Source organism: Bos indicus, chromosome 21 (assembly GCF_029378745.1).
Source record: "Bos indicus isolate NIAB-ARS_2022 breed Sahiwal x Tharparkar chromosome 21, NIAB-ARS_B.indTharparkar_mat_pri_1.0, whole genome shotgun sequence".
Lineage (NCBI taxonomy): Eukaryota > Metazoa > Chordata > Mammalia > Artiodactyla > Bovidae > Bos > Bos indicus.
Window position 1 is genome coordinate 7,330,240 of NC_091780.1, and position 7,629 is coordinate 7,337,868.

Sequence of the window (7,629 nt, forward strand, 5' to 3'; positions counted from 1 at the left end):
GACCAAGGCAGTATCTCTGACATAGGAACTCAGCCTAGCAGAAGAGAGTGACGTCAACTACATTACTTTAAATGTTCAATGAAAGTGAAAGAGGAGAGTGAAAAAGTTGGCTTAAAACTCAACATTCAGAAAACTAAGATCATGGTATCTGGTCCCATCATTTCATGGCAAATAGATGGGGAAACAGTGACAGACTTTATTTTTCTGAGCTCCAAAATCACTGCAGATGGTGACCACAGCTATGAAATTAAATTAAAAGACACTTACTCCTTGGAAGAAAAGTTATGACGAACCTACACAGCATATTAAAAACCAGAGACATTACTTTGCCAACAAAAGTCTGTCTAGTCAAGGCTATGGTTTTTCCAGTAGTCACGTATGGATGTGAGAGTTGGACTATAAAGAAAGCTGAGCGCCGAAAAATTGATGCTTTTGAACTGTGATGTTGGAGAAGACTCTTGAGAGTCCCTTGGATGGCAAGGAGATCCAACCAGTCCATCCTAAAGGAAATCAGTCCTGAATATTCATTGGAAGGACTGACGCTGAAACTCCAATACTTTGGCCACCTGAGGCGAAGAACTGACTCACTGGAAAAGACCCTGATGCTGGGAAAGACTGAAGGCAGGAAGAGAAGGGGACAACAGAGGATGAGATGGTTGGATGGTATCACCGACTCAATGGATATGAGTTTGAGTAAACTCCAGGAGTGGCGATGGACAGGGAGGCCTGGCATGCTGCAGTCCGTGGGGCGCAGAGTTGGACATGACTGAGCAACTGAACTGAACTGAAATGTTCAATAACGCATTTTACTCTACAAATATTGTTTGCATTGAGAAAAAGGGAGGTAAAATTTGTCTAAAAAGATTAAAATCAGTATCAAGATAACATTTGGGGTATAACTTAAAGGATAAATATTTCAGTAGGTATATGAACAATGGAGCATTCCAATCCCTGGCAAAAACATGAACAAGCTACAGAAATACTACATTCAGATAACAGAGATAAACACCATACTTACGCAATAACCAAAGAAGATACCTACAAATATACTAAGTATTCTTAACGGAAATAAACAAAATGTGGGAGAGAGTAACTACTGGACTGCAACATTAAACAGGATGGTCTGAGTGAAGAAGTGAGATTTGGGCCAAGTTCCAAAGAGTTTGGCCAGGTCAGCCTTATGAAAAGCATCTCAAGCAGGTGGTACAAAAAGTGCACAAGACCCTAAAATGGAAGTAAAGAGTTTAAAAAACTCTGAGAGGTGCAAGTGGCTGGCCTCCAATGAAGGAAAAGACGATGAGAATAAGAAAGATCAGAATGGGAAGTTTAAGGAAAAATAACAAGATTGAGGCTCTTAAAATGGTCCCTAGGGTTGCAGTGTGAATAAAGAACTTATGAGGAATAGGAAAAGAAACAAGACGTCCAGTTAGGAGGCTACTGCAGTAATTCATGTAAGAGATCATGATGCCGTGAAATAAAGAGGCAGCAATGAAGGGCTTCCCTGGTGGCTCAGCTGGTAAAGAATTCACCTGCAATGTGGGAGACCTGGGTTCAACTCCTGGGTTGGGAAGATCCCCTGGAGAAGGGAACACCTATGTACTCCAGTATTCTGGCCTGGAGAATTCCACAGACTGCATAGTCCATGGGGTTGCAAAGAGTCGGACACAACTGAGTGACTTTCACTTCACAATGAAGGCTAAGAGCAGTGGATTAGCACAATATAAACTCTGAAGGTACAACAGAATGTGTGGATGGACTGGATCTGAGAGAAAAGAAAGGAATCCAAAATGTTATCTTAGGTTTCTGGCTTGAGTACTGCCACTTACTAAGACGGGGAAGGCCAGCAGAGACATCAGGGTATGAACATAAGAGGGAGAAAGAAGCTTGGGAGAGAGGAATAAATAGCTACATTTTAGTCATGTAGCTAACATTATGTTTGAAATCCCAACTAGATTTCCAAGTGGGTATCAAAATCAGGAAAATTCTGGGCCAGAAAAGTAAAAGTGGGAGACATCAGCATGAAAATAATAGCCTTTTCAGGGAAGAGCAAACAGCTGGCCTTAACTGGGTCATAGAAACTGAAGGGTTGTTGCTGACAATGAGCCTGAAAAGATAGGATAGAATATATTACGAAGTGAACCATGATTAATAATGGCAACAGCAGTAGTAGTAATGATAGTAACAGTAAGAAAAAAAAAAAAAACTACATTTTTAGGTTCCAAGCACTGTGCTATAAGCTTGATAATATACATCTCATTCAATCCTCTCAACAACTCTGCAAAGTAGATAATATTATAATCACTGTTTTATACACTGAGCTTCAAGAAGATTGAGAACTTGCCAAAGAACAAAAAGTGCTAGAGTGGGTATTCTAAAACTTAGGCAGTCAGATTTTAGAGATCAACCTCTTATCTCTTACATTACTACCTCTTTACTGATTTTATATGCCTTTGAAGTTTTTCTTAAAAGAAGTATAACATTTAGATCTGAATTTTAGAAATATAATTCTAAAAAAAAAAAAGAAATACAATTCTAGTCTTTATGTAAAAGATAAATTGGTAGGGGTGGGGATAAAAAATAAGACAAGTAAACACAGTATTAGTCAATGCAAAAGACCTTGTTTTAATAAGCTAGTTATCTTACTAGGTTACATGAAGAGTATCCTTTTGTTCCAAGGGTGACAAATCATACCTCAAAGTAATCCAAGTCAACCTCCACAACGATGCTGCTGGCAACAAAAATGAGCTGCTGAAAAAGGTCCAGCTCATGCAGTATAAATTTACCACCCACTACCAAAACATTTCTCAAAACATGTAACAATGTAACTTTATTGATTGCTGAATTTAAGTTCATAAATTAAAGTTTCTGTATTTGTATAAGGAGAAAAATAAAATTAGTACTGACTCAAGACAACCATAAAAAGATGTGCCTTGGTTGATAGTTATTAGAAATCATATCAGCTAGTATGTTTTTGCACCCTTGTTAACAATTCCTCTAGCTTTCAGCATCATCAATCATTAAACTGATGAAGTAGTAAATTATCTGCTGTCCTACACCATTGTTCAAATATCTGAGAGTCCACCTCATAAACCGGCTAATTTTTTTTATGATTTCGAGTGATTAACAAGATGATTCAATGTTAAATAAAATACTAAGTTCAGTAAGTATCAATTCCAATAGTAATTATTAAAATCAGCAAACGACAAACATCTATATAATGTAGTATTTATTAATTATGTGTTAACACATATCCTGTGCCATGCATGAGACTTATCAACAAATGGGCTTACACTCTCAATTATAATAAACTGGAGTCATCCATTTATCATAGAGTACACAGATAAAGCATACAAAAATAATTTAGTTCCACCAAACAAAATGAAGAATAAAAAATTATAATTACCCCACTAGAGAAAAGCTATTTTTTACATATATATACACCAGGCTTCCCTAGTGGCTCAGTCAGTAATGAATCTTCCTGCAACGCAGGAGACCCAGGTTCAATCCCTGGGTAGGAAAGATCCCCTGGAGAAGCAAATGGCAACCCACTCCAGTATTCTTGCCTGGAAAATCCCACGGACAGAGGAGCCTGGCGGGCTACATATAGCCCATAGGATGCAAGAGTCAGATGTGACTTAGTGACTAAACCAGGTATGTTATAAAAATATTTTTTATAATTTCAAATTTTAAATACCATATTTTAAAGATGACTCTCACAGATATCACTAAGAGATATGTTTCATTGAAAGTTAGGAAATTTACTCACATTTGACTTTGATTTTTTTAATATGCAGAGAGATCATGGAAGTTAGAATCCAACAATGATTGCAGATAAGCCAACTAAACATTTAATGTATAATTATGACAATGAATTTAAGATGTTGGGATATTTTATCCCAAACAAATATATGAGCATTCTCCTGTATTCATGCATTATATGAACTCCCTTTTGGTAACAAACACAAAGGTACATGTAAGAGGCAGATCACCTATACAATCTTCATAGGAAGGAAGGGATGAAGGGAGATGAAGGCAATATACATTTTGTACACATTTTGTACATTAAGCCTCAAGCAACCCCTAGGACCTATTCATTTAACAATTCTATGGGGCAGGTGGTATAATTCCTTCCCATTTTACAGAAGATGTCTCATATCTTTGTCAGTGGTAGAGCTGGGATCAGAACCAAGATCTGACAACAAAGTCAAGCAGCCTTCCTTTCTTGCAAATCAGCGCAATGTGTTAAAGTGTTTTTTGCAGAAAGTTATCCAACTAGAATATAGACTTTATTTTCCATATTTATAGTTGTCTTATTACTACACATTGAAAGACCACTCCTCACTTTAGTAAGAATATTCTGAAATTTTCTTTCTAATCTAGAAAAAAAGGCAATGCTAAACATGTTCAATCCACAAAACATTATTTTTCATTGCTCCATCACTAATAAAAGAAAAATTTCAGCTAGACTTTGTAATATTAATATCTTCCAAGTGTATAACTTTCAAAGCAAAAAGATACACGCAAGGTCTGATTACAAGACAGAATATATAAAATTTAAAATGCCCACAGAAAATCGAGGACCAACATCATTGTATGTTACAACAAATCCCTCTTGCTAGACTTTATAAAAGCAGCAAAAGGAGAGGAAAAAAGATGGCTTTCCAAAACCTGACTGATAAGCATGCTATTTCCCAGTAACAAATTTATGGTTTCTCTCTCCTAGATCAGAAAACACATCTACTAAAAAAACTCTTTACTGAAATATTTCAAAATCATATTCTAATAAATATTTTCATAATTACTTAACTACTCTCAGAATACATTTCAATATTTCTCTCCTGATAACCAATGAGCAATGACACTGCTGCTTGAATATTAATAAAATTAAACTGCACTGCATCCTAAAAGTAAAATGCAAAGCAATAATGCAACTGCCCTGAAAAATAAAGCCTCACCATTCAAAATAACTCATCTTGAAAAGATTATTTCCAGTTCCATTTACCAAAGTAAAGGTCTTTGTCACAAGTACTCCCATTAAGGAAGCATTAAAAACTCTTAACAATATAGATCATTCTCAAGCTTTAATTTAACAGTGATATTACAATTATTACCTCTAAACCCCAAAAAGCTACTTTCCTTCTACTGAACACCCTCCACCACTCAATCACTCATTACTCTAAACAATTAGTGGGGAGAAAAAAAAAAACTTAATGGGAAGTAATTTAAGGAGTTAAACATAATTTTATCATCTTTTCTCCAAGATGAATAAAACCATAGTTATATATATATAACAACAGGGTGAATTAAATGAAATAATTGTGTTTAGAGAGATCACTACCACCTCACAATGGCTTTAGTAAATAAACTTTCATTGGAAGCACTCTTTCAACAGATTTATTAAAGACTGTGTCTACAAAGTACTTAAATCACTAGTTTTAATTCTTCGGTATTTTCACTGCAACACCATTACCACAACTTTTTACACTTTACTACACTGCTCACTGAGAATTAAAAATGATTTCAGAATCAGTTAGTGCATCATCATACAGAACTAGACACATAACATGTGTTCATTGTTTGATATAAAGTCTAACTAAATTTGTCATCCACTTTAGTGAAGACACTTTTGACTTTTTTCCTAAAACAAAAGCTGCCATTCACAAGAAAAGACATGAGTAAAGATTTATAACTTCAAAAATAAACCAAACCAAAAAATGCACATACAAAAGTCATAATAAACAAGTTATTTTATCATTTCTTAAATTCATACTAAAATAAATGCCATTTCTGTGTTTGCAGGAAAAAAATCTTTAAGCTATTTTGTTTACCTTTGCCACAGACTGTACAAGTACTGCCAAGGTAACACAGATTTTAAAACTGACAACTGGAGTACTTGGCAGTTGCCAAAACAACACAGCTGGATTCTTAAAGGAAAAGTGCTCTTGTGTAATGTACACCTAATTACAGCTTTAGAGAACCTTCTCTCCACTTACTAAAAAAAAAAAATACACATGGAAAACATACTGCACTAAAACTTGACAATTTTCGGACAAGATTTTTCTTAAAAATACACGTAACTCTTAACACACCACAGCAGGCCTTTTTAAAAGCACACTTATTAGAATCACAATCTCACTGTAAACTAAAATGCAGGTTAACACTGTGCTATGACTCTTCAATCCACACATGGATCCCTATCGGATCCTGACAGGATGCGCGCTACTTATCTCAGGAATCAGTCATCAGGTCTGAGGACATTTTTACAGTGACACTTTAGGGGGGCGGGGGGGAAAGAACACAACAACTTGTTTTTTCTGATTCAGAAACGCTCACATTTCCAAACTTGTTTACACTATCTCACCTACTAAGGGATCCTCATGGATCAAAGACAGACAATCGAACTGAAGGACAAAGTTTCCATCACAGAAAACCTTCCCTGCGAGCCGGGATCTACTTTGGATGGACGTCCGGGGGGCAGCGAGCGGTTCCCTATGCTGACCCTTGTCCCCCGCGACGTCTCCCTGCACCGTCGGGAGTCCGCACCCGCAGGTGTCCCCAGCCCAGGCCACCTTCTGGCCCCAAGTACCGAACCGGCCAGTGACAAACACACACACACACACACACACACCCCAACACACACAGAGAGTTCCGCTCCGTTAGACCAACCTTCTTCCAAAACAGAAGTGAGGGAACTTCTTCCAACAAGAGCGCAAAACGCCCCCTGCAGCAGGGGTCAGTCGCTTCGAGAAGACCCCTGCCTCGCACGGCAAGATTAAGAAAAGGGCCCTGGGGCGTTTCCTCACAGAGAGCCTCCGGACCCCCAGGGAACTCCCTCAACTTTCAAGGAGGCGACGTCCGCCACCGCCCCCCAGCCCCAGACGCGACGTGCGCCCCGGGAGACTCCGAGCGCCCAGCCCGCGCCGCCGCGCCTCCCTCAGCCGGCCCGCGACGCCCCTCAGCCCGCGGGCCCGCCCTCGGGGCACCCCGCCCCCACCTCCACAGGAGGCGCCGACCCCGACGCGACCACTGCTGCCGCCTCCCCGCACCCCACCCGGCCCGCCGCAGCGCGCCTCCGCCCCGGCCTCTGCCAGCGGGACGCGGCGCCGCGCCGCCGTCCCGGGGGCCCCGCGGCCGCCCCTCCCGAGCGGCGCCGCCCCCCTCCCCGGCGCCCCCCAGCCCTCACCCAGTCCTCTCGCCGAGACGCAGCCCCTCGGGCCCCACCGACCCCACCGACCGAGCCCTGTCGCCCGCGGCCCTCACCCGGTCTCCGGCGAATGCGGGCGGGCGCGTACACGCCGCAGCCAGGGCCCGCCACCCGCGCTCCGCGCCGCCCGGAGCCGCCTCCTTCAGCCCCGGACTCGCCGGGACATCCGCGCACGGATCCCCACACCGGGGCTATTTTTAGGAGACAGGCCCCGGCCAGACCGGAACTCGTTCCGTAGGCGCGCGTGCGCACTGCCCCCACGGCCCTCTGTGTTCCTCCGCCAGGCTCGCCTCTCCCTGCTTTCCCCTTGCTCCCTCTCTAGCGTCTCCCTTCAGGTTCCCTCTCAGGGCTGAGTTATCTTCTTGGTGGGGCCCAGAGCACTTGGAGTGGGAAAGACAAAGGTTACGGGCCGGGAGAACCACACC

At 41.3% G+C, this 7,629-nt stretch overlaps 1 protein-coding gene across 8 annotated transcripts in view; it reads right to left on the minus strand.

Moving 5' to 3' along the window:
- The window catches only part of MEF2A (myocyte enhancer factor 2A), a 179,955-nt gene extending 172,538 nt beyond the window's left edge, over window positions 1-7,417 (minus strand). For 4 of the 8 annotated variants that reach the window (XM_019983505.2, XM_019983503.2, XM_019983506.2 and 1 more), the window contains exon 1: window positions 7,261-7,416. The gene's annotated coding sequence lies outside the window, so the exon portion shown is untranslated. Of the gene's footprint in view, window positions 1-6,666; window positions 6,836-7,260 lie in introns of those variants that run through there. The other 4 variants (XM_019983504.2, XM_070775017.1, XM_070775019.1 and 1 more) reach the window with 2 other exon arrangements.
- Window positions 7,418-7,629: the final 212 nt, after the last annotated feature.